Here is a 27316-nt window from a genome sequence, read left to right as displayed (position 1 = left end):
TCCTGGCGCGCCGCCTTCGCTCTCCTCGCCTTCCTCGTCTTCTCCCTCGTCGCTGGAGTCGATCACCTCGGCCGAGTCCTTGCCATCCCCTGGGTTCAGCCTGAACCATTCTGGCGGCACCTCGGCACCGTTCTCCGCCAGCTCTGGGACAAAGACGTTGGTGTCGGTGTAGTCAGTGATGGCCGCCGCTCGCTTGATGAGATCACCGTCCACCGCCGCCAGCTCCTCCTGGGCCTCCTGGCGAAACGTGGTCAACTGGGCTAAGTTCAGCCTAGGATACCACGCCTTGACAAACTCCAAGGCCCGGCGAGCTCCAGCTCGGGCCGAGGAGCCCTTCCAGGCCTCAAGACGGCCGGCCGCCACCTCCAGCCAGTCGGCAGTCCAGCTGGGCGTGCGTGGGGCCGACACGTCTGGCCATAGGGCGACAACCGCCTGAGCGCCGATGCACTGAAGACGACGCAGCATCCGATGAGCCGGCAGAAGGCGGGCCTGGATGCTGAGGATCTTCTCGCTAAGGGTCCGGGGACCGTCGGCAGCAACCTGCGCACCCTCTACCCTCCGCCCTTCGCGGCTGGCCTCGATGGCCTGATTGGCAGCGACGGAGTGGCCGGGGAAGAAGTCTGCTCAAACAGAAGGCAAAAGCAGTCAAATTAGGAACAAGGGGCCGGCTCGATTAGAAGTCGGCCGCCTGAAGAAAGAGCAAAGAGAGAAACTCACCGTCAACCATGTCCTCAATCTCGCCGAAGCCGGCAGTCAGCATCGCCTCCTTGTCGGACCAGGCGGAGCGCTCGGTCTCGAACTCAGCAAGGAGGCCGGCCTCCTTGTCCCCCGCCTCCTTCTGAGCCTTCTTGAGAAGCTCCGCCTGCTCCGCCAGTTGCGCGACCAGTCGGTCGCGCTCTTCGGCCAGCTTGCTGCATTCCGTCTCCTTGGCACGCAGCGCTGTGTTGGCTTCACCCAGCTGCTGCTACAGGGCGGCGTTGGCCTCTGCAAAAAGAAGAACAAGAAGAAAGTGTTAGCAGCCAACATGGAAGAAGTATAGTCGCCGGGGAGATCCGGCCCGGCTGCTCAGCAGTCGGTCCGAATCTCGGAGACTACAGCCCACGGGTGCGCCAACACGCCCCCGCAGGAAGGAAAGATAAAAATTTACTCCGGCTCTCCGACAAGTCGGCGGCCCATTGAGTCAGCTCCTGAACTTTGGAGTTGAAGACGTGCGCACGGAGGTTGTGATATTCCCGCGTCGAAGATATCAGATAAAGTGAGTACTCGGAGCTAGCCAGTTAAAGTTCCGAGCCGCCTGCTCAGCAGCCAGCCCGAAACTCGGGAACTACACCCAGTGGGTGCGCTGGCGCGCCCCCACAGAGAAGCACAAGAATCAGAAATAAGAAGCAAAAGAATACCCGGATGGCCTCTCGCGAGTCCAGGAAGGCCCTGTTGCAGTGCTTGAGGGCTTCAGCCTCTACGCGAAGCTTGGCCTGGACGTCCAAGATCGCTTGGTTCAAGGGGCCTGTCCCGCCTCCTCGCGCCCAATCAGCAGGCGCGGCACTGGACGCCTCAGCATCGGGGATCGAGGAGCTCGCGGCGCCGACTTTCAATGGGTGCGGCACTGAGGCCGCCTTCGCCATCCGGCGGCGCGATGGCATGTGGACTCCGGGAGTCGGGCCCGCCACCTCGCGTCCGTCCGGCGGTGCCGGCGGGTCCGCCGGCTGCTTGTCCCGCGACTCCTTAGACGACGCCGGCGGAGGCACAATCACATCCGGCAAGACGACATCGCCACCCTCCCTCTCCATGGCCGGGTGCTCGTCGCCGGCTTCCCCGGTCGGCACCACGAACTCAGGCGATGGCAGCGCGGAGCTCAGGGGGACGACGAACAGCGCCGACTGGCGAGGCGCGGCTTCTTCGGCCCGCTCCCGCTCCTTCGCCGCGGCGACGGCCTCGACCTCCGCCAGCTTCGCCAGGGCGGCAGCCTCCGCCTTCTCCGCCTCCGCCTTCGCCAGAGGGGCGGCTTCCGGCTCTATGCGCGCCTCCCGCGCATTTCGCTCATGCGCCTCCTGGAGGTCGGCTGCTGGGTCGATTCGTCGGGTGGTGGCGGAGGTCTCCGCCGACCCAATGACGGAGGCGGCGGAAGACTTCTCAAGAGAGAGTGGAGACCTGATTCAAGTAAATAGAGCAAAGGAAGATCAGAAAGGAACCAACAAGACAGGAAAGTACTGAGGAAGACACTCATGACGACACCATAGGAGGCGTCTTCGGGAGCTTCTGGTACTTGGCCGCCTTCGCGGCGGCCTCCTTCCGCCTGGTCGAGGCGGATGGATTCTTGGCCTTCTTTGGGGCGCTGCAAACAGGGCGGCTCCATGCTTGCGCTTCCGCGCGCCGCCTCGGGCAGTCAGCTCGACGGAGGGGCCCGCGTCCGACCTGCCGGCGCCCCGCGCGGGGCGCGTTTCCTCCTCCTCATCGTGGTCGGGCCAGGTCTTGATGCCGCCCTCCCCGACGCCTCTTGGTTCGCCGGCGCCACCTGTTGGGGTGTCCTCCAAGGCCCCCAAGTCGGGGTCGTCCACGTCACTCACCTCCCAGCCCGATGGATAAGGGCCGCCTGGCCGCACGATGGCGGGTGTCGCTGCGGACATATAGATCTGTTTCAAAAGACAAGAGGCCGACTGGTCAGGACCACCAGCCGGGCCAAGACAAGAATTGAAGAAGGAAAGAGGTCAAAGAACTTACACCAGGCGGCGGGTCCGCTCGGGAGTATGGCGGCTTGCCGAAGCTCCAGGACTCGTCCAGCCTGAAGCCGGAGATCTCGTTCACCAAGTTTGCCACCTCGTCGGTCAGCATCTCCTTGGTGCTCATCCGGAACGGGTCGCGGTGCCCGCTCATCCGGCAGATCAGGTGAGGCCGGCCTTGAAGTGGGAGGACTCAGTGCACGACGAAGGCCACCAGAAGGTCGGTCGCCACGAGGCCTTCGCTGCCAGTCAGCTCCAGGAGCCTTTGGATGGTAGCGGCGCCGTCTGGTGACACGGGCTTCGACTGGTAGCCCCAGCTGGCCCGAGGTTCAGCCGGCAGGCCGGCTTCGTAAGCCGGTAGGTTGAGGAAGTCGATCGCCGGGTCCACGTTCTCCACGTAGAAGTAAGACTGCTGCCACATCTTCACCGACTGCGGCAGCTTGATGGTGGGGAAGGCGTTCATCGTTCCCGGCCGGCGCACCGCGACGAAGGCGCCGCACTGGGCAGCCACCCCTCGGACGGAGGTGCCCAGCTTATTGTAGAAGAGTGCTCCCCACAACTCGATGGTGGGGAGGATGCCGAGATAACCTTCGCACATGGTGACGAAGGCGGCCAGGAGCATCACCGTATTGGGAGTGAGGTGAAGCGGCTGGAGATGATAAAAGTCGAGAAAGAAGCGGAGGAAGCCGCTCGCCGGCAAGCCGAAGCCCCGGATGAAGTGCGAGCGGAAGACGACCTGCTCGTTCTCCCCTGGCGCTGGCGAGATCTCCCCCGCAAGCGGCAAGCGCACCTTCACGTACCTCTCAGACTCTTTCAGACTCTTGCAAGTTAAACAGCAAGCCCCTTGCACTCCCAGCGGCTGTCTATGGGCGTTATTCACACAAATCATTTCAGCACACATCAAATTTCCTCGAGAAATTATTTCGTTGGCTCGTGCCATTTTTTACACAAGTTACGCGATCACTCGATGGCCCTATGCGCCAACTTCATCGCTGCTCGGACTTGGTCACCATACCGGTCCCAGCGCACCACAGCACCGACCTTGTCACTCTGTTGACTTCAAACACATCCGGCCAACCCCTCTGTGGAATCCTCTTCATCGTATCAATGATATAGACCTCGTCAGGCATGAGACAGATAAGTCCTTTTTATAATTAAACTTCACACTTCACTCTTTTGCGAGTTTGCCTCTTTCGAGTATCACTCGGAAGCTTCTCCTCATCTTTACCCGAGTCCGACTCGATGAATTGCAAATCATCCATTCAAAACTATATTTCTCGTATTCTGACATGTCCGTTATCGAAGCCTGTAGTACGCTCGGGGGCTACGCCGCACTTAGGGGCTGCATCTCATTTGGAATGACACTCTCCTGAGTGGTCGAGTACTTCATCACCAGTCAGATCTTTCACTTCAACAAGTGCATTCGATCCGCCACTTTGACAAGTTTTATAATCACCAAGACGCTCTGCACGCCATCTTCATCCCTACTCAGACTCAGTTGTCACGCCGGTCTTGTTGTGTCGCAACCACACTAGACCAACCTCGTCGCTACATTAGCTTCGAAAGCATCTGGCTAACTCCTTCGAAGACCATTTCAGCCACTTGGCTGGACACGCAATCTGTCACTCGACCACCCCGCGCATCACCACTTGGCTGGACACGTAGTCCTTCACTCGGCCACCTCGCGCATCCCCACTCAGCCGCCCCGCGCATTGCCACTCAGTTGTGCACATTTTCATCATTCGGCCACCTCGCGCATCCTCACTCGGCCGTACCGCAACGCGCCACTCGGTTTTGCACGTCTTCACCACTCGGCCGCTCTGTGCGTCGCCTCTCGGTTGTGCACGTCTTCACCACTCGGCCGCCCCGCGCGTTGTCACTCAGTTGTGCACGCCTTCATCATTCGGCCACCTCGCACATCATGACTCGGTCGCCCCGCGCGTCGCCACTCGGTTGGACACGTCTTCACCACTCGGCCGCCCGCGCATCGTCTCTCGGTTGTACACATCATCGCCCCTCGGCTGCCTCGCGCGTCACCATCTGTTGGACATGTCTTTACCTCTACACCCCCAACACGGGAACGACTAAGTTACTCATATGATCAAACCTCATATCACACTCTGTAGCAAGCTTACCTCTTTCGAGCATCACTTGGGGGCTATGCACAGCCGTTCGCCATGCCGCCCTCATGGGTTACGCCCATTCAATCAACACATTGATCACACCAGGAATATCTTTCAGACCATACATGCTCGGTCTGCCGAAAATCTATAAGGATAGTACTGTCCACTCGGACGATCGCCCAAATCATTACCTAAAGTCATCTTCAGGACTGCAAAAGGGTGAAAACAACGCTCCTCTACGGATACACTTGGCCCTATCCTTGGCTCCAAGGCGTCAGTTTCACAAACTTGGACTCAGAGATGGCATGTGCTGGTGTTTCCCCGGGATAATGAGTGGCCTCTCTCCGGAGAGTCAGCACACACACTAGCCTCGTCACTCGGGTTTCATGGCACGTCCATGTCAGACCACTAGTCTATCTCCTCCGGGAGACATACAAATGCCACCAAATTTTTCCTCGCAGTCAACATACCCCGATCAGTCAGGAAGCACGTCCACTCGGACAAATACCCCTTTCATGCAAAAGGGTGGAAATGAAGCTCCTCTACGGATACAATGTACTCTTACAAATACCCCTTTCACGCAAAATCTAACGGTCAATATAAGAAGTACTAGTGGAACGATTACTCCCTGGAGTGTCCAGCTTTTTTCTACAGTCGGCAGTTTCAAAGCCGAATTCATTCACCATGCCGAGAACTCGAAGATTCGCCTACTTGACCGAGTTCCATGCTGAATTTATTCCGTGCTGAGTGCACGAAGATCAGTCCGACTGACTCAGCACCAGGCTGAGCTTATTTACCATGTCAAGCATCTGAAGATGCATCTGATTGACTCAATTTCGGACTAAAATATATTTACATGTCGACTGCGTGGAGGTTTACCAGGAGACTTAAACCCTCTGCCTAACTCATCTTATCCGACAGAGGCTCCAGGACTACACCCAGTGGGTGCACTCAGCATGCCCCCACTGGAAGAGAACTCAGAACGAAACATTTTGCTCAATGCAAGACCATCTCCAGATCACTCAAGTGCTACTCGACTTCCGAGTCGAGGAAGGGCAAGCTAGACCAGTACCAGACCCTCAAGTTATACTCGACCTCCGAGTCTGAGAGGAACAAGTTCTATCAGTACCAGCTAAGAAGATTTTTAGTTCTCTCAGACCCCCGCCGACTGCCCGCAGTCGACGGCGGTCTCGGGGACTACACCCAGTGGGTGCACTCAGCGTGCCCCCACTGGAGTAATCTCCACTCGGTACAGCCTGACCGGTACGAGTGGCAAACAACAAACAAACAAGTTCTAAGGCTCCCGTCAGTTACCCAATTTTTTTCTATAATTGAGTTTAACGCTCCTCCATGGACCTGTTTGAAGCCTTCTTCTAGGACTCAAAGCGTGAAACTCATAAGTTTGGATCTAGAGCCGACTCGTATTGACGTTCCTCCGGGATAAGAATGGAATCTCTCCTAGAGAGCAGTCCATGCGTCGATCTTGTTGCCTGGATTTAAGGACACACCCGTACTCTGATCATGCATTAACCTCTTCCGAGAGATGATTGAATGTCACCAAGTTGCTCCTCGCGGGCTCTTACCCCAGATCAGTCGGGAAGCGCAGTGCCGGAATCCATTGAGATTTTGTTCAAACCTTGGTTGTCCGAAAGCATGATGACAGGTCCCAAGTATTTCCGTAATCACTCGGTCCAAATTGTGTCTTTCACAAACTCGTTCTGCAAAATCGCAATCGATTCGGGGGCTAATGTTCGGGATACACATAACAGGTAGGCCCACGAAGGGTCGAAATATCATAAAGCATGGGGTCCACACAACATGTGGGTCCAGATAAATTTCATACAGACATACTATCCACTCGGACAAGCAGCATAATATCCACTCGACCAACCAGCATATACCATAAACTCGACCAAGCAGCATACCATCCACTCGGATGACGGTTCACCACTCGACCGTACGACTCACTCGGATATATGAAGACCAGCAGGCAGCAAAGCACTCGGCATCATTCTCATAGTGAGGGCTTGGTAGTGGGCTAGCATTATGGCATTCATGCCCCACTTTGTAGCATAGGAGGTGAGGGGGTGCCGCACTCTATATAAGCCACCCCCACCACTAGACTAAGGGGGCTCTTTTCTTCTACCTCTCTCTCTCTAGTCTTAGGACTTAGCTCAGGCATGGGGATCCATTCTCCTCTCTCGCATACATTGTAATCTCCGGATACATACTCAGATAAAACAAAGCCTCTCCGGAGCACGAGACATAGAGTTGTTATCTCCACCGTGAGAGGCCCGAACTCACTAAAACCACCGTGTCACCCATTTGCATCTCGATAGATCATGTTCCTTTACCCTATCCCTTATTATTGTCGGAATCGTTCCCACGACACCTAACCCACAGGTCTTTTCCCAGGATCTTACCTGACTCTTCTAATTTTCCGGAGTTATTCTTGAATTCTTTTTGAAGTTTGACGTAAGAATGAATTTCATCAGTCAGATGCCTTTCCAAGATCGATTTCAAATTATTTCCATTGTTGGCTCAACCTCTTCGCTTTTCATTCTCCTGGAGTATCTCAACAATTCATGGTGGTGTTCCTCGTCGTCATTCTCAACATTTGAAGACCGAAGAAGAGTTTTCTTCTAAATATTGGTCGTTCTCCCGGAGATTAGTGGTGCTAGCTCATTGCTATCCTCTTATTTTGTTCCGATCTTCAAGAAATTCTTTTCTTACCCATCCGGAGTATTTCAGGAGTTGTTTTCCATTTCGATTATCCGGAGGCCTTCATTTCTTCATTCCAAGTTTTCAGCTTCGTTCTCCAATTATTCTAAAATGATGCCGCTTCGTTTGTCTCCATATTCGTACCGGTGCATCTGTCCAGTATTCGTTAATCAGCTCGCGATCTCTTCATTCTCTTGTCTCTAAATTCCCTCAAGTATCTTCGCGCTTCTTCTAATTCTTCCCCGCGAGGAATTATCTTTCTCCATGCATTTTGAAATTCTTACGGTGGTTCGTTCAAGATACCTTTTCCAGTTGTTATCATATCAATTCATTCGTTTCTTTCCAATCCTACATGTGGTTCATGAAGACCTTCCCAAATTTTGGCGCTATATCTCCCCTTAATCTTTTCCAACGCGAATAAGTTGTATGCAATTCAATGCTTCTCACCAATTTAATTGGTGGAGGATAAGCATAACATAATTCTTAGTCTTCTTTCATCAAGTTGATTAATCTCTTCTTTTCAGAGTTTGTTAATCATATCACATTCTCGGTTCGAAGTGTTTTCAACTTTTCTTTTCCGGAGTTCAAAGTTTCCTCGGGCATCTCGTTGGAATCCCCGTCTAAATCACCGCAAGGCGTAATCTTATTCTTTTCATCCTTCATTTCTATATCATCATCCTTTTGTTACCGGAGTTCTTCACGATGGTTCATCATGATTTAATTCATTCCTGAAGTGTTCATCAAGATTCTTGTTGGAGGAGCGCAAGTATCTTTTCTTCTTGCGTCTCAAAGTGCTAATAATTCTTCATATTCTTTTGAAGTGGAGTTTTGCATTTCTTCATTCCTCTTGGCTATTCTATCATTTGGTAGTGGCAGAAATTCACCTCAAGTTTTAAGGTGTTTACATAAGCCCACGCAAATCAATTCTTTTGTTGTTGATTTTCTCAACAACTCCGTTCAATCTGTCCTTCAAAGGATGCTTTCAATGTCATTCATGGTAGAAGTTGTCATTTTTCTTCTTCATTCTTTTAATTCCACTCTTTCAATTCTTTCGATGGCATTGTGTTGTTCCTCTCGTCAAGTATCATTCCATCTTGTCAAGTTCATGTTCAATTCTTTCCATGTTCAGCCGGAGTGCTTCCTAAATTCTTTCGCTCTTGTTCCTTTTCCATCTTGTTCTAACCGCAGCGGTTTTTGATTCTCGTCATAATCGTCATTCCTCTTTTCTACCCCAGTGCTCTCAACTTTGTTCATCTTCTCTCTTCGCTCTTGTTTCACCTCATCCCTTTTCTCTTCCGTCTCGTTCTTGAGATCTCGGAACGAGATCTTCTGTTAGTGGAGGAGAGTTGTAACACCTCGAGTCCGATGCGCCAGGTGTCTCCCATTTATTCGCTGTCGTTTCCATGTCATTCGTTTGCGTGTTGCATCTTTGCCATGTCATCATGTGCATTCATCTGCATGTTTTCCAAAACTTGCATCCGTCCCGGTTTCCCAGTTCTCTCTTTTGTCCGTTCTGAGCCCAGACACTTTCGCACGCGCCCGTCACACCTCCCAGGTCTCGTTTCATGAGCGGGAGAAAAACGTTCTCGGAATGGGCCGAGAGTTGGCGAGTGGTCTTGGTACATCACCGGTAGACCGCCTATCAAATTCCGTTCCATTTGGAGGCCGTTTGATGCCCCAATGGTTAACCGCGTTAACTGCCGGACCCCTTTCTCGTTGCAGCCCAGCCCCCCTCCACAATAGCCCACCAGCCCATCTAAACCACCTCTATGATCTTCGTCGGCGGATCACAATCGTGTGGGCAAAAACTGCACCTCAATAGCCCTCTCCTAGCTCCCAGAATCTATATAAAGGCCCCTCCCCCTCCATTTTCGAGCAAAATCCTAGCCCTCTTCCTCCTCACGCTGCCGGACGCGTCCGCGCCACCGCCAGACATGTTCACTGCCGCCCGCAGCCAATCTCAGCGCGCCACGTCGCCTCCTGCGCCGCCTCCCACCTCACGGGCCCGCCAAGCCCATCTCCAGCCCGCCCGAGGCCATCTGGGCCCGAGCGCGCTGCCGCCCGTGCCTGCTCGCCGGGGCTCACCGGACTTCGCCGGTCGCGTCACCGGAGTACCCCGCCGACCTCGCCGGACTGCACTGCACCGCCGCCTCCTCGCCGTCCGCGCGTCGCCCGAGCCCCCTCACCCCATCGCTGGACTCCGCCGTCCCCACCATCATGCCACCAAGCCGGCCCCGCCGCCGTCGGCCGCACCACTGCGCCGGAGCCCCGCTCCGCGTCGCATCGCCATCGCCACCGACGCCCGTCCAGCTCCGCCGCCCCACTGCTCCGCTGCGCAGCCCTAGCTCGCCGCCCGGCGCTGGTCGTACTCCGCCCGGCCCCGCCGGCCATATCCGTCGCCCGATGTCGTCCCCACCATCCTCGCCGGAGAGCGCACCGCCGTCGTCCGGATCGTGTCGGGAGGAGCCTGATCCTGTCGCAGCCGCCGTCGTTGACCGCGCCTGGGCCTCGCATGGGCAACGGCCTAGAGCCGGCCTGCTACGCGCCGGCCTGCCCCCCTCCCCTCTCTCCGCGTCTTGGGCCAAGCCCAATGGGTGAGTAGCCCCTATCCTTCGCCTATGCGTGTGATACCACAAGACGCTCTGTTTTTTTCTTTTTGAAATCGCTAAGGCCCCAGGATTTCACATTATGTGTGCATGTTTGACCTAGCGTAACTTCCTGCTCGTAGTTTCATTTTGTATGCCTAATATGTATCAACTCGTGATGCTCTACATGATGGTGGTTGTTGCATGCTTGTTTGAATTCATACTAATGCCTTAATCATCGTTGCAAAAGTGCAAAGTGATATAATCTGCTGAAAACTGTTAAAACTTGCTGATTTGTCTTTTTCATAGCATTTTGTGTGATTTTCTTTTGAGCATCATGCCAACATGTTTTAGGAGCATATTCATTCCATCCTTACAGTGGTGCAATTCATTTATGTTTATATGCCATGTGTTGACTAGAACGAGCTTGCAAAGTGACCTACTTGCTGTTTGCTGTTTTCTGTGACCAAGTGATTTCTGCTAAGTCTGAATCTGTTACATTATGTTGCCATGTTTGATTGATGCTACCAACCAATATATCCATAATCTGGAGATACCAAGTAAGGATGTTTTGTAGTTCATGTTATGATATATCCATACATGTCCTTGTTTGCAATTATGGCCTGCTTTAGCTTGTCATTACCATGATCTCAAATTGCTAAGTTTCTGTCAGCCTATTAACAGTAAGTTCATTATTGCCATGTGAATAGATAGTATTCTATGCATTCTATGACCATATGTTTTCCATGAGTAGCTGCAACAATATTCCTTCTTGCTGTTGGTTACATTTACTTGCCAGGATATGTTTTATGTTGAGTTAATCAAGCTTGCAAACATGTCTACTTGTCGCTGTTTCTGCCAAGTCTGTGAATCTGTTATCATTTGCAATATTTCCATGATGTTTTGAGCACGTTCTATTGGTTTCTAGCAGTAGCTCAGTGTTCATGCTTTGTTGTTATCTACATGTACTTCACTGACATGCCATTTATTTTCATGTTCAGGTGCTTTAGCACATTTACATGATGCATCTTAAGTGCCTAGTTGTTGTTTTGGGCAGATTGTTGTTATATCTTGTTTCGTGTGTATGTGTTGAACCGTTGCTCCGTTTTGAGCATGCTCTATATGAAACTTGCTTGGTTTTGCATGTACTTTCATCATGCCATGTTTCATCCATGTTTTGGAGTGTTTGTGATTGTGTTTTGCTTGCATTTGCATCAATGCCAAGTCTTACTTGTTTTGCTCATATCTTAGCTCCGAATTAATTGAACTTTATATGTCACTTGATTAGAAAAGCGAGTAGATTGTCTTGGTGCACTTTAACTTGATGTTTAAAAACTTTAACTTAATGTTTTGTTCAGAATAGTACCAAATTCTAATTTTGCATCTGAGGAGTTTCCAGAATTGTTGTATGTTGTTTCTGGCCTCATTTAAACTTGCTTTGATGTGGAGTTCTTGTATGCATCTTCTCTTGCAATAAGTAGCATCATGTAGCCTTGTCATGCATCATACTTGGTTGAGCATCTTGTAATGTTTACATGTTGGGTGTTTACCATGTTGTTTGCTTCTTTCCGGTTGTGCTTCTTCTCAATAGTTCCTGTTTCGTCGCGATCGTGAGGACTCGTTCGTCTACGCTTGGTTCGTCTACGCCCGTTCTTCTTTTTCATGGACTCGTTCTTCTTCCTAGCGGGATTTCAGGCAAAATGACCGTCAACTTGGATCTCACTACTATCTTTGCTATGCTAGTTGTCTCGATGTTATCGCTATGTTGTGCTACCTTCCACTTGTTTATCAAGCCTCCCAAATCTCCATGATAGCCCATAACCTTTTCCACCATCCTAGCAAACTGTTGTTCGGCTATGTTACCGCTTTGCTCAACCCCTCTGATAGCGTTGCTAGTTGCAGGTGCAGTTGCAGGTTGTTCCATGTTGGGACATGGATATCATGGGATATGACAATATCTCTTATTTAATTAATGCATCTATATACTTGGTAAACGGTGGAAGGCTCGGCCTTTTGCCTGGTGTTTTGTTCCACTCTTGCCCCCCTAGTTTCCGTCATACCGGTGTTATGTTCCCTGATTTTTTGTCCCTAACACGAGGTGGGTTTATGGGCCCCTCTTGACAGTTCGCTTTGAATAAAACTCTTCCAGCAAGGCCCAACATTGGTTTTACCATTTGCATAATAACAACTAAAACTTGCATGGGGACTTTTCGGACCCAGAGGATAATTAATCAACCCCCCGGGCCAGTGCTCCTCTGAGTGTTGGTCCAAACTGGGCAGCCTGCGGGGCCACCTCGAGGAAACTCGAGGGCTGGTTTTACTCGTGGCTTGACCTATCCGGTGTGCCCTCAGAACGAGATACGCGAGGCTCCTATCGGGATTTGTTGGCACATTCGGGTGGTCTTGCTGGTTTTGTTTTACCATTGTCGAAATGTCTTGTGCACCGGGATCCCGAGTTTGATCGGATGTCCCGCGATGGAGGATTGTCTCCGCGGATCGTGAGATTATAATGGGCTAAGTTGGGACATGATACGTCTCCAACGTATCTACTTTTCCAAACACTTTTGCCCATATTTTCGACTCTAACTTGCATGATTTGAATGAAACTAACCTGGACTGACGTTGTTTTTAGCAGAATTGCCATGGTGTTATTTTTGTGTAGAAATAAAAGTTCTCGGAATGACCTGAATATCCACGGAGACACATTTTGGAATTAAATAAAAATATTGGCGAAAGAATCAGCATCAGGGGGCCCATACCATGTCCACAAGGGTGCAGGGCGCGCCCACCCCCTTGGGGCGCGCCCCCTGTCTCGTGGGGCCCCTGAGACTCCACCGACCTCAACTCCAACTCCATATATTCATGTTCGAGGAGAAAAAAATCAGAGAGAAGGATTCATCGCGTTTTACGATACGGAGACGCCACCAAGCCCTAATCTTCCTCGGGAGGGCTGATTTGGAGTCCGTTCGGGGCTCCGGAGAGGGGAATCCGTCGCCATCATCATCATCAACCATCCTCCATCACCAATTTCATGATGCTCATCGCCATGCGTGGGTAATCCCATCGTAGGCTTGCTGGACGGTGATGGGTTGGATGAGATTTACCATGTAATCGATTTATTTTTGTTAGGGTTTGATCCCTTGTATCCATTATGTTCTCAGATTGATGTTGCTATGACTTTGCTATGCTTAATGCTTGTCACTAGGGCCCGAGTGCCATGATTTGAGATCTGAACCTATTATGTTTTCATGAATGTATGTGAGTTCTTGATCCTATCTTGCAAGTCAATAGTCACCTATTATGTGTTATGATCCGGCAACCCCGAAGTGACAATAATCGGGACCACTCCCGGCGATGACCGTAGTTTGAGGAGTTCATGTATTCACTAAGTGTTAATGCTTTGTTCCGGTACTCTATTAAAAGGAGGCCTTAATATCCCTTAGTTTCCAATAGGACCCCGCTGCCACGGGAGGGTAGGACAAAACATGTCATGCAAGTTCTTTTCCATAAGCACGTATTACTATATTCGGAATACATGTCTACATTACATTGATAAACTGGAGCTAGTTCTGTGTCACCCTATGTTATAACTATTGCATGAGGAATCGCATACGACATAATTATCCATCATTGATCCATTGCCTACGAGCTTTTCACATATTGATCTTTGCTAATTACTTTTCCGTTGCCACTGTTACAATTACTACAAAAATTGCTATTGTTACTTTTGCTACCATTACTGCTACTTCCATACTACTTTGCTACTAAATACTTTGCTGCAGATATTAAGTCTTTCAGGTGTGGTTGGATTGACAACTCAGCTGCTAATACTTGAGAATATTCTTTGGATCCCCTTGTGTCGAATAATTAAATTTGGGTTGAATACTCTACCCTCGAAAACTGTTGCGATCCCCTATACTTGTGGGTTATCAAGACTATTTTCTGGCGCCATTGCCGGGGAGCATAACTCTATTCTTTGAGTCACTTGGGATTTATATCTGTTGATCACTATGAGGAACTTGAAAGATGAAAGAACCAAGATTTCCCCCTCAACTACGAGGGGAAGTAAGGAACTGCCATCTAGCTTTGAACATGATTCACCTTCTGTTATGACTAAATTTGCGACACCTACGCCTGCTATTGATTCTTATATGTCGCATGTTATTGATGATGCCACTTCTACTATGCATGATGCTTATGATGAAACTACTTCTATGCTTGATAATACGGTGCCATTAGGTGAATTTCTTGATGAACAACTTGTTAGGGTTAGAGAGAATGAAATTATTGAAACAGATAATATTGATGAAAGTGATGATGAAGATTCTCCCCCTAGATATGAATTGCCTGATGTGACTGAGGGTTATGTTATGGATGAAGAAACTGCTAGAGACATTTTTGCTTGCAAAGATAGATATGATCTTAAGAAACTGTTAGCTAAGCTGAAAGAAAAGTCTTTGAATGCTAGAATGAAATATGACCCTGCTTTTGCTACTTCACCTATCTGTATTTCTGATAAGGATTAAGTTGATCCTGAGTTAATTACTTTGGTTGAATCTGATCCTTTTTATGGCTATGAATCTGAAACTATTGTGGCACATCTTACTAAATTGAATGATATAGCCACCCTATTCACTCATGAGGAAAAAATTCGTTACTACTATATCCTTAAGTTATTTCCGTTCTCATTAAAGGGTGATGCTAAAACATGGTTTAATTCTCTTGCTCCTGGTTGTGTGCATAGTCCCTAGGATATGATTTATTACTTCTCTGCTAAATATTTCCCCGCTCATAAGAAACAAGCTACCTTAAGGGAAATATATAATTTTGTGCAAATTGAAGAAGAGTGTCTCCCACAAGCTTGGGGGAGGCTTCTCCGGTTACTTAATGCTTTGCCTGATCATCCTCTCAAGAAAAATGAAATACTTGATATCTTTTATAATGGACTAACCGATGCTTCCAGAGACCACCTGGATAGTTGTGCTGGTTGTGTTTTCAGGGAAAGAACCGTTGATGAAGCTGAATTACTATTGAATAATATATTGAGTAATGATAATGATTGGACACTTCCTGAACCAACTCCTAAGCCAACTCCAAAGAAAAGGGGTATTCTATTTCTCAGTCCTGAAGATATGCAAGAATCTATGAAAGAAAAGGGTATTAAAGTTGAAGATGTTAAGAATTTACCACCTATTGAAGAAATACATGGTCTTAATAACCCGACACAGGTAGTAAAGGTAAATTCTCGCTATAGATTTGATGAAGGTGATATTCCCCATAATAAGTCTGCTAGCCAATGTTTGGATGAGTTTGATAATTTTATTGTTAAACAAGAAAACTTCAATGCTTATGTTGGTAGACAATTGAAACGTAATGCTTATATGATTGAAAACTTGAGTGATTGTATGTCTAGAGTTAAAGGTGACCTTAAACTTATTAGTAAACATGCTTCTATGGTTATCACTCACGTAGAACAAGTGCTTAAAGCACAAGATGATTTGTTCAATGAATTAAATAATAAGAAAAATGATAATGTTGTTAGAGTTATGACTAGAGGGGGTAGAATGACTCAGGAACCTTTGTATCCTGAGGGACGCCCTAAGAGAGTTGAGCAAGATTCTCAGAGAACTAATATTGACGCACCTAGTCCTTCTAAGTAGAAGAAAAAGAAAAATGATAGGACTTTGTATGCTTCTAGTGAACCTGTTGTTGACACACCTGAGAATCCCAATGATATTTCTATTTTTTATGCTGAAACACAATCAGGTGATGAACATGAACCTAGTGATAATGTTAATGATGATGTTCATGTTGATGCTCAACCTAGCAATAAAAATGATGTAGATATTGAACATGTTGTTGATCTTGATAACCCACAATCAAAGAATCAACGTTATGATAAGAGACACTTCGTTGCTAGGAAGCACGGTAAAGAAAGAGAACCATGGGTTCAGAAACCAATGCCTTTTCCTCCTAAACCATCCAAGAAAAAGGATGATTAGGATTTTGAGTGCTTTGCTGAAATGATTAAACCTATCTTTTTGCGTATGCGTTTGACTGATATGCTTAAAATGAATCCTTATGCGAAGTATATGAATGATATTGTTACAAATAAAAGAAAGATATCGGAAGCTGAAATTTCCACCATGCTTGCCAATTATACTTTTAAAGGTGGAATACCAAAGAAACTAGGAGATCCAGGATTACCAACTATACCATGCTCCATTAAAAGGAACTATGTTAAAACTGCTTTATGTGATGTTGGAGCCGGTGTTAGTGTTATGCCTCTCTCTTTATATCGTGGACTTGATTTGAATAAGTTGACACCTACTGAAATATCTTTGCAAATGGCCGATAAATCAACTGCTATAGCTGTCAGTATTTGTGAGGATGTGCCTGTTGTAGTTGCAAACGTTACTATTTTAACGGACTTTGTTATTCTTGATATTCCCGAGGACGATAGTATGTCGATTATCCTGGGTAGACCCTTTTTGAATACTACAGGGGCTGTTATTGATTGCAACAAAGGCAATGTCACTTTTCATGTTAATGGTAATGAGCATACGGTACACTTTCTGAGGAAACAACCTCAAGTCTACAATATCAATTCTATTGGAAAATTTTCAGTGATTACTATTGGAGGTTTTGAATTCCCTCTTCCTACTGTCAAGAAGAAATATGGTATTCTTATTGTTGGGGACATGCATATCCCCGTTGAGGTAACCTAGTGTTATTCGAAAATTCTCCGGTTTCATATTATTCGGAAAGAGTTTGTTAACAAGACTTGGTCAACCTTGTTAGTGGATTCCTTTTGATGAGCACGAGATGGATGAAGTTAGAAAACACAACTCTTTGTATCCTCCTTTTACTTTCTGTTATTTAGCTTAAATAAAGCAAAATAGTATTTTCTGTCTGTTTTCTAAATTATCCTTGTAACAAAAATACCTCAAAATAAAAGCTCTCCAAATGTCTTGAAAATGAAATATGATTTTTTGTAGAATATTTAAGAATTTCTGGCACTGAGAACACACCAGGGGACCCACCATTTGGCCACGAGGGCACAAGGTGCGCCCACTGTCGGGGATATACCCCGCGGTATGACCCTGCCGGAGATATGACCCGGCTGGGACTTGGTGTTTCATTGGTGACCTGGTAGATTGTTTAAGCTGTTTAAGCCAACAGCTAATTTAAGCATGGTAAGCCGGTAGACAGTTAAGGCAGACAGTTAAGCCGGACAATTAAGTTAGACAGTTAAGCTGGACAGTTAAGCTGGACAGTTAAGCCGATTGTAAGTCAGCAGTTAGGAAGCCCGAAACGTTAAGAAGCCCATAGAGAGAAGCCCGTGAAGAGAAATCAGAATAGTTAAGTCTTAAGTCTGAGTTGGACTCTACATGTAACCCGCCCCTTCAGCTTATATAAGTAGGGGCAGGGCACCCCAAGAGGGAAAGTAAGAAAATAATCGTTAAGGCTAGACATAACTAGGAGAGCCGGTTTACGGTGACTCCCTCGTGATGATAATGAGACCTAGCGACAAACAACATGTAGGGTTGTTACCGGATGATGTTTCTCGGGGCCCGAAGCTGTCTAAACCCTTGTCTTGTGTTGCGTCTCTTGATTCCGCTCAACCCCTCTCAAGCTACCACATAGATGCGTTGGCCTCACGACTAAGTCCTCACACTAGGACATCTGTCGTGACAATTCCACGACAGTTGGCGCCCACCATGGGGCCCGCGCACGATGGTGATGAGCTCTTGGAGGGATCTCCCCAGGGATCGAGGAGTTTGCAATTTTTTAGATGAAGATTTTGCAATCCATGAGATTGAAGTCGAAGAAAAAATTTAGGGTTGCGCCATGAGCCGCCGCCTTTGCAAGTTAAATCTGAGAGAGATCGATTTCCATTGCTACGGTCGCATATCGCCGAGACCAATAAAATTCTGCTACAGCCGCCGTACTTCGGGTCATGTCAAGCACACGCGTGAGCTGCACAAAAGGAAGTATTAAGGCGAATCCGTAAAGGAATTTACAAACACAAAAAAAAAGGAGAAACAACAAAAGGGGAAAAGGGCCACGACCCGGAGGAAATCACGGATGTGGGATTGACCAGAACCACCGCGACCCAGATGCAGAGACGGACGAAGACTACTCCACCGCACGTGCCCCCGTTGCGCCTCGGGAACGGACCGCCTGCCGCCCGTAGCCGCGCCTTGTAGCTCTGCCTCGCCGGTCCACTTCCGTTGGCCGCAGCGCGCCACAAATTGCCCTGCCTAGCGGCTTCCGCTCCGGCGAGTCACCACACCGGCTTCGAGCCATCTCACCTCCTCCGCCGTACTGAGCCGCCGTCCTAGTCGCCTGTCCAAATTGTCGGCGGGTCTGCCTTGCCCCGTCAGCCGCCGCCGTCCGAGGTCTGCTGCCTCTACTGTTGCTCCCCGCCAAACTGCCTGGACTCATGATTAAACCGCTGGCCTCTGCTTCTACGGCCTCATCCGCCTCACCGCCGAAGTGAGCGCTGAGCCGTTGCACAACGAGCTGCGGCCTCCGCTACCGGAACCCGCCGGGCTTGTCCGAAACACAACTGTGAAGCTGAAACCGTGAAAGGTCATCGTTTGGGGACACAACAATGGGTTGTTACGTGATAGCCCGTACTTTAGGCCAAGAGATATGGCATGTGATCTCCAACAAGAGTACGGACTGTCCCTAAATTACTCGCAGGCTTGGCATGGAAGATCAATTGCTCAGAGAGAATTTTATAGCACGTTTAGTGAGGCATGCATCTAGTTACTAATGGAGGAAAATGGATTACGAGGTGAAGTACCATCGGTGTTGCCTGACAGTTATCATGGATATTGCATGGACTTTCTTATTGAAGCATTTAAAGGGTAATTGGACGATGCGTTGACTGAAGAAGCATGAGATGCTATGATTGAACTGGGTTGTATTTTCATGCAAGCCTGTGCTGCCGAGCTGGTCCACGCTCTTACATCCGCGTTGGGACTCCTCCAGAGCGCCTCTGCTCGCTTCCGTCGTAGCGCGCCCTGTTGAGCCGCCCTCGTTGCTCCGCCTCCTGTTCAAATACTGCTCCAAGCCGTTTTGCCTCCGCCTGCACAGGACTCAGCTGCCGACTCAACTCTACCTCTAACAAGAGTGGCCATGACCCGGCCGTCGAATCGCCTTCGCTGCTCTGCCACCGCCTCAATCTGCCGCGGTCCTCCGCCGCCTCAAATCGCCGCCATGCCTTGAGCTGCCGCGCTGTGGTTCGGCCGCGCGCCCCGTATCCACCGGTGGGTCAAATTGCAGCCTCCGCCTTGTCACAACGGCCGTTCGGTGTCGGCCCTGATGAGCGGCCGAGCCACCATCGAGTCACCTCCGACGAGCCGCTCTTGTCCCCAGTTTCGCTGCGCCGCGCCCTGGCCAAGGGGCACCCGTGAGCCGCCATCCTGCGTTGCCTACTTCCCGCGTTGAGCCGCCCGAGAGCCACGCTGCGCCGACAGCCGCCTGGCCTCCCTGGCAACTCGCCTCACTTTGGCTTGCTGCAAAATTTCCACATCCGCAGTCGTTGCAGCAAGCCGCCTCCGCCTCCTGTTGAATCCGCTCAGTCGCCTCCGCCGTCTCACATCCACCCGCTCCGCCGGGTTACGTCGGCCTCGTTGTGAGCCGTGCGTCGCGCCTCCGGCCTCTCGTGGCACTGTGCCGGGTCTGCCGCATGTCCAGGACCTCACCTTTGCGCCCTTGCCTCCTCTACCCATGGAATGGCCCCTCATGCAGCTGCACACCATCCTCTAGCAGCGCCGGGTTTGGCTCCTGCACCGCTCAGGCTGACCCACCGCGTCCTTACTCCAGACCCGTTCCGCCCCTGCTGCCGCGTCGGTGTTGAGTCGCCGGCCCAGCGCCCTTGAGCCGCCCGCTCCGGCATGTCCTCACTACTACGGCCGTCCCGCGCCGTCCCGGGTCTCCTGCTCGCTGGTCCAGTGCCGTTCCCACCTCTGTTGTGGTCGTGGTCTTACACGGCCGGCGCCCGTCCGGGTCGCCGCTCCAGGTTGCCATGACCCGCCGGCCGCGCCTACTGAGCCGCCGTGGTACGCCTGAGTTCAAACCCTGAACCACCGATGCTGGTTTCATCTCGAGCTGCCACGGGCTGGCCCTGGCGTGGAGCCGGCCTGGCCTTGAGCCGTCCTGTCTTCGCTCTGCTTCACCTCCTCCCCCGTTAAGCCGGCTCCCCACGCGCGTGCACGGCCTTCCTGCCCGTTGGCTCGCGCTGTCCACTGATTCAGGCACAAAAGTTTCAGAGGAAAAAGAAGTAGAGATAAAGGTTTGACTGCCAGGATAAAGGAAATATTGAGTCGGCTGCACTCAGGTGGATCAACACGACCTGGAGGGTCTCTTTTGAGCGCCCGGCTCTGGCTCTGCTATGGTCGCGCTTCAAGCCGCCGCCTCCCTGTGGCCTCGGGAGAGTGGCTAAATCACAGTTAAAATTACTAGAGGTGATCTATGGACGTTATATACGACTCATTTTTTCGTCCAAGACAAATCAGTGAAAGTTGTCCAATCAATTTTTATTGATACATTTTCTTTGAGAACAGTTACTCTCGTTTGTGCAATTTCTTATGCAGAATTCACCATTACAAAGGAGGCCATCAAGCTATGGCCCTTACCTGCACCGGATGGGTCAATGGACAGGGTCAATTATAACCCACCGAGATTTAACAATCTACTGGTCACATCATGGTCAAGCATGGAGAGTCTCAAGCCAACTCCTCGAATAGTCTTAAGACTCGGGGGCTACAATGACATGACTCAACCAATTCATTACCCCGGGTCATTGGAAAGAAAAAATAACCCAGTCCCGGAGGCCCCTGCCATGTTGGTGAAAAGTTAAAAGGCCGTCACAAAAATTTCCAGCTTAAAAAGTATATGACAACTACAAAATCCCGGCTCAATGAAGGAGTTCCGGGTCATCAGAAAGGATTTCGGTTTAAACTCCGGCTCAAGAGACATCTCTCTCCCATAAAGTGTTGAAGCTCTCAAATATCCGGTTTAAAATCCGGCTCAAGGGAAATCAGTCCCACTGAAGCTCTCAAATATCCAGTTTACAATCCAGCTCAAGGGAAATATGTTTATCACAAAGCTCCGAAGCTCTCAATATCTGGTTCAAAATCTGGTTTAAGAGGAATGTGTCTCCCACATAGCTTTGAGGCTCTCAATATCCTGTTTAAAACTCCGGTTGAAAAAAGAAATTCATCTCTCGCAAGTTCGAGTTCTCAGAAAAATTAAAGGTTGCCAAAGAGAACTTGCTGCCATGATGCACGGTTCAAACATGGGTATCCTGCCTTATGGGCTTATCTTATTATGGTCACATGGGGGCTTTCTGCTCATTGAGCGAAGTTATGATTACCCTTTGATCTAGCGTATACGCCATGCATACAAAACACTTGGGGGCTTGCTGCACAGGTTAAAGGGACCAAAGAGATTTTGTTGCAAAAGCACAACTCAAACATAGGTGCCCATTGAGCATAGCTCAGAAATATTGTTTGGGGGCACTTTTGTTCTAAAGAACAAGAGTTGCTATAACCCTTGTGATAGGCTTAAAAGCCAGGCTTGGAAGCCAGGTGTATTCACCTAAAACCCCGGGTTCTCCTGCCTTTTTTAAGTAAGCCACTCCGCCCAGGTATTCCTGGAATGACCCGCCGAACGTTTGATAAGTCAATCTTATGCAGACCCTGAACTTGTCAAAGTTAAAACGGCGATTGCTTATGTCAGGTCCATCTTATAAGGCTTGTAAAACGGTTTAACTCAGTGGCCTGTGCAGCCCGTGAAAGCACTCGATTTTCGGCCTGGCAGCCCATGAAAAGCCTCGTTTTTCATTCGTGTTTATTTGACAGATGTTTGAGGTTTATTTGATAAGGCTTATAATGCTTTATGATTCACCGATGTTTATTAACCCGGCCTGGCTTTGGACTATAAGTCGCCAGTATATGATGAGAAAGTATCCGGTGTTTATTAACCAGGTTTGGCTTTGGACGTTAAGTCGCCAATATATATTTGGATTGAGCCATTGGAATCATGCGCTTATAAATCATTGGGTTATATTATTCAAATCTTTAATAGCTAGCATGGCTGGATTTTTATTATTGTTATCAATAACCAGTATTATGATTGAGGTTTCAAAGTCACTTTAGTGCAATGGATATGATTTATTCTACAATGGAAGGAATAGTCCCGAGTCGCTGCAGGCTTACGACCCAGCACTTGTGGGCTACATTATTCAAGTTGAGATTACATCAAATATGCAAGTCCCATGTCACTGCCAGCATGCACCATGGCACTTGGGGGCTAATGCAAAGTCATTTTTTGGATCACCTTATTGAAAACCCGATTCATCACAGTGTAATGAGCCGGCCCTTGGCGGCCAATTGCTCCTGTCAACAATTCAAGGTACACAAGTCTTAATCCATTATATTGAAGGGTCCACTGCTCGGTTGGTAAAGCACAAAGCTCTTAACCTTGTGGACGTGGGTTCAAGCTCCATGATGGGGGTTACATGATAAGATATTCTTTTCAAATAAGTGTATATAAAGTCCCAGCTCAATATTATCTTACTGAGCCGGCCCTTGGGGGCTACATGTTACTGCTCAAATCTACATGATCATATCTACAAAGTCCCTGCTCATTATTGCATAATGACCCGGCCCTTGGGGGCTACACTAGTTGAAGTTTTTATAAGCATAAAGCAATTTCAAAGTCCCAGGTTGCTGCAAGCATGACAACCCGGCACTTGGGGGCTACATATGTGGAATACTCAGTTCTGACTAGTGATTGAGATGAACAACATGGATTTCTTCAAAGTGGTAATATTAATATTGAAGCAAGTCTTAAGTCGTCACTCTGCTTTGCTCAAGACTTGGGGGCTACAGGTAATATGGATATGAGGGAGAGAAATCTTCAAAATTATTTCAAGACCAATATTTTTTGGGAGTTGAGTCAAATGAATTATTCTTCACAATTTTTCTCTGTGAGAAACCAACGTCAGCAAATTGATTATGAAGTTGGCTTATTGACCCGGATTTTCTAGAAGAAAGAAAAACCAAGGACACGAGGATGTTCAGGTGCAGGCCTACAAGAATGTTTAACCCGGAGCATAACCTGTTAAAATTGTTCTTGTGTTTTTTTTACAGGATCGGTTTTAACATGCATGAATCCAAATTAAACTAGGGGCTAATGTCGAGGATATACCCCGCGGTATGACCCGGTTGGAGATATGACCCGGCTAGGACTTGGTGTTTCATTGGTGACTCGGCAGATTGTTTAAGTTATTTAAGCCGGCAGATTGTTTAAGCATGGTAAGCCGGCAGACAGTTAAGGAAGACAGTTAAGGCAGATAGTTAAGGCAGACAGTTAAGCCAGACAGTTAAGCCGGACAGTTAAGCCAGACAGTTAAGCCGGACAGTTAAGCCGGACAGTTAAGCTAGATGGTAAGCCATATTGTAAGTCAGCAGTTAAGAAGCCCGAAACGTTAAGAAGCCCATAGAGAGAAGCCTGTGAAGAGAAGTCAGAATAGTTAAGTCTTAAGTCCGAGTTGGACTCTACATGTAACTCGCCCCTTCAGCTTATATAAGGAGGGGCAAGGCACCCCAAGAGGGAAGGTAAGAAAATAATCGTTAAGTCTAGACATAACTAGGAGAGCCGGTTTACGACGACTCCCTCGTGATGATAATGAGATCAAGCCACAAACAACATGTAGGGTTGTTACTGGATGATGTTTCCCGAAGCTGTCTAAACCCTTGTCTTGTGTTGCGTCTCTCGATTCCTCTCAACCCCTCTCAAGCTACCACATAGATGCGTTGGCCTCACGACTAAGTCCTCACACTAGGACATCTGCCATGACAATTCCACGACACCCACCCCCTGGGGCGCGCCCCCCTGTCTCGTGGGATCCATGTGGACCCCCTCCACTTATTCCAGCACCCACTCACTTCGTCTTCCTCCAGAAAAAATCCTCCCTGCTCCTACTTTCTTTAACTTTCAGGCAAAAAGGACATATGTTATAACTAGGGAGGAGGCGAACGAGTATGAGAGGAGGACGGAGGCAGCTCGCCTCCAAGCTGCAGCTCTTCAGGCAGTAGCTGTTGCATCTCAGTACAACCCTAGCTACGACTTTGGATACCCACCAGGCCAGTAGTGACCATAGACCAACTTACGCCAAAAGCCTAAGCTTGGGGGAGTACGTATTTCTCACCGACATTACATTCATGTTTGCACACTCATGCCAATTGTCGGTGCTCATACTTTTTCATTGTACTATCCATGCTAGTTTATTTTCTTTTCTAAGCCTTCTTCTTTTGTGTTTTAAAAAACCTTAAGAAAAACCCAAAAAATTAGTTGTAGCTTTTAGCTAGTTTACTTTGCATGCATGTAGTAGTAGTAATTAAAAGAAAACCCAAAAAGATTTCTCGTTCTTCTTTTGTTTGTTGGGAGCTTTCCCGTGTAAATAGTTTTATTTCTTTTCTTATTCTTTGGGGGTCGAGAGGAGAATACCATGATGAAAATGTTGCGTGGCTCTCATATGCATTATTGTTGATTTAACCAAGAGCCCATATTACCTTGTATTCTCCCTTGTATTAAATGCTTGGAGATTCCAGCTTAGTCCAATGCACGTGCACTATTCTTATTATCCACACCGTTCGGTCGTGCGAGTGAAAGGCAATAATGACAATATATGATGGACCGAGTGAGATGAGAGAAGCTGGTATGAACTCGAACTATCTTGTTTTTGTAAATATGATTAGTTCATCGTTCCTGATTCAGCCTATTATGAATGAAACATGTTTGCAATGACAATTAGAGATTATAGTTGCTCATGCCATGCTTAATTAGCTGGGAGTTTATAATGGTTTACCTTGCGTGCCAACATGCTATTAAAATGGTTGTGATGTGGTATGATAGGGTGGTATCCTCCTTTGAATGATCCGAGTGGCTTGACTTGGCACATGTTCACGCATGTAGTTGAAACAAAATCAACATAGCCTACACAATATTTATGTTCATGGTGATTTATATCCTACTCATGCTTGCACTCATTGTTGATTAATCTTAATGCATGTTCATGACTATTGTCGCTCTCTAGTTGGTTACTTCCCAGTCTCTTTCTAGACTTCACTTGTACCAAGTGGGAATACTGCTTGTGCATCCACTTCCATAAACCCTAAAGTCATTCCATATGAGTCCACCATACCTTCCTATATGCGGTATTTACCTGCCATTCCAAGTAAATTTGTATGTGCCAAACTCTAAACCTTCAAATGAAATTCTGTTTTGTATGCTCGAATAGATCATGTATCAACTAGGGTTGTCTATATCTTCCATGCTAGGTGGGTTATTCTCAGGATGAGTGGACTCCGCTCGTCACTCATGAGAAAATGGCCGGTAACAGGGATGCCCAGTCCCATGCTCAAATCAAATCAAAATAATTGCAAACAAAACTCCCCCAGGATTGTTGCTAGTTGGACGACACTCGTTGTTTTGGGTCAGCCGTGAGTGTGCTTGTTTGTCGGCGTTCTGGGAACGGGGGTCCCCAGACTTGCCTGCCTGCGGCCCACGGCGTGGCTCAGCGTGTGGGCCCGTACGGCCCATCTTCATCAACAAGGCGTTCAAGACCCTCGCGAGGTGCCAAGCCTTGCGAGGCGGATGACACAAGACCTCCTCAGGAGAGGCCTCACCAGGTTGGCTCGCGAGGGGCGGAGAGATCAAGGCGAGGCAAACCTCGTGAGGTTCTCGTGACGTGAGCCATGACAATCAAGATCAGGCGGGCGCTAGGCGGGCGCCAGCGCGCGCAGTGTCCTTGTTTCCCCTTTGGTGCTAAGGAAGCGAGCGCAGGCGCGGAGTACCGAGGCGTCAAGCAAAGGTTTCCATATCGGTGCAACAAGACCAAGACCAGCAGGATGGCAAGACGGAGGTCACCATGGAGCCCAAGGCGGCATCATCACCAGAGCCTTTTGCAGGCAAAGACCGCTATTGTCAGGATAAGCTGTACTAGTTGTCCCCTTTCAAATTGGTCGTTGTTGGCTCCCTTCCCGCTCAATATTTGGGAAGAGGACCTGGGCCTATATAAGTAGGACTAGCCACAACCGTAGGAGATAACTCATTCGGAGGCATCTCATCTGATCTTGAGTGATCCTCATCCGCACATAGAGCGCAAGAACACCTCAACCTCAGGAGGTTGTTCTTCCCCTTGTACTGTTCATCATCAGCCCAAGAGGCAATCCACCACCACCACACTGGAGTAGGGTGTTACACCACAACGGTGGCCCGAACCAGTATAAACACTGTGTACCTTGTGTTGTGAGTTCATCGAGTTCGTCCGTGAGATCTTAGCAAGCTAGGACGTGGATCGGTAGGGGGAGAACTTCGCGCGCACCCCAGAGTTCGAACCTTAAGGGTTTTGCCGGAACCTGTGATCCGGCATTTGGCGCGCCAGGTAGGGGTGCGCCGAAGCTCCGCTTCCATCGCTCCATCTCATGTCGCTTCATCATCTCCATGGCAGACGCACGCCGCGCCCGCGCCAAGCACCGGGCTGCCCTTGCCACCCGTGTTGCTCAGACGACCCCTGTCGGCAGGCCACCCCGTCGCTCTCCGTCGCCTGCCGCCAACGCCGCCACCGGCCCGGTGGGGAATGAGCAGCAAGCGTCCTCGTTGTACCCCTCGGTGCGACAGGACGGCCGCACCGCCACTCCATCACCGACTCCCGCTGGTTCGTCGTCTCACGCTCGTCGCGCTCCCACGGACGCACGGGCCGCGCTCCTCATGGCGCACGAGCTCCTGCACTACCGCCCGGTCGACGACCTCTACGAGGACAGACTCGACCGCATCGCCGAGTTTGTCAGCGCCGCAGGGGGCTCCCCTGCGCCGTCCCTCTCACTGCCTCGCCATCCGCCAGCTACGGGCGACGTAGCTCACGGAGCACCTCCACCACCTCTGCACCAAGACGGCGCCCTGGCACAAAGGCACGCGGCTCCATGACGCGACCCACCGCGTCCGGCGCCTGTGCGTGAAGAAAGAAGCTGTCAAGAAGTCCCTCGACTGCAAGAGAATGCTCTGCCACTCCTCGCACCATCGCGCCAGGATCGTCTGCCGTGGCAGGGCCCCGCGCCGCTTGCCGTAGCGCCGTGCGGGCGCCAAG

This window comes from Triticum aestivum, chromosome 3D (assembly GCF_018294505.1).
Source record: "Triticum aestivum cultivar Chinese Spring chromosome 3D, IWGSC CS RefSeq v2.1, whole genome shotgun sequence".
In the NCBI taxonomy this organism is placed as follows: Eukaryota; Viridiplantae; Streptophyta; class Magnoliopsida; order Poales; family Poaceae; genus Triticum; species Triticum aestivum.
This window is presented reverse-complemented; position numbering follows the sequence as displayed.